The 365-nt window shown below is 43.8% G+C and overlaps 1 protein-coding gene across 1 annotated transcript in view; it reads right to left on the bottom strand.

Moving 5' to 3' along the window:
• Positions 1–365, bottom strand: part of LOC118340134 (protein-tyrosine kinase 2-beta-like) — a gene marked incomplete in the record, with an annotated part of 28,100 nt that overhangs the window by 12,846 nt on the left and 14,889 nt on the right.

Here is a 365-nt window from a genome sequence, read left to right on the forward strand (position 1 = left end):
TCAGGCCATCATGGTGGCCTTGGCCGACCCTGATGTGGAGGTTTTGGGGATCATGTGTTGCCATGGCAACACAACCCTGGAGAATGTCCTCAAGAACACACTGCGTGTCCTGAAAGTCTGCAACAGGCTGGATGTAAGTTGTAAGATGAGTGTGACAACGGAAAATGGTGCATGTCAATACAAGTTTGGTTAGGTTATGGTAAAAAGCTAGTACTGGGTCACACACTGTAGCAGTTCAGTATGTGTATGCTGGATTAATATTTTAGTATTTTACCTGATTTAACTACGGCTTTGCAGATATGACCCATACTTGACGCTATATAAAGCTTTATCATCCTTAACAGATCCCAGTGTACCGTGGTTGT

Source organism: Morone saxatilis, unplaced genomic scaffold (assembly GCF_004916995.1).
Source record: "Morone saxatilis isolate NCDOM2014 unplaced genomic scaffold, NCSU_SB_2.0 Contig6, whole genome shotgun sequence".
NCBI classification, from domain to species: Eukaryota; Metazoa; Chordata; class Actinopteri; family Moronidae; genus Morone; species Morone saxatilis.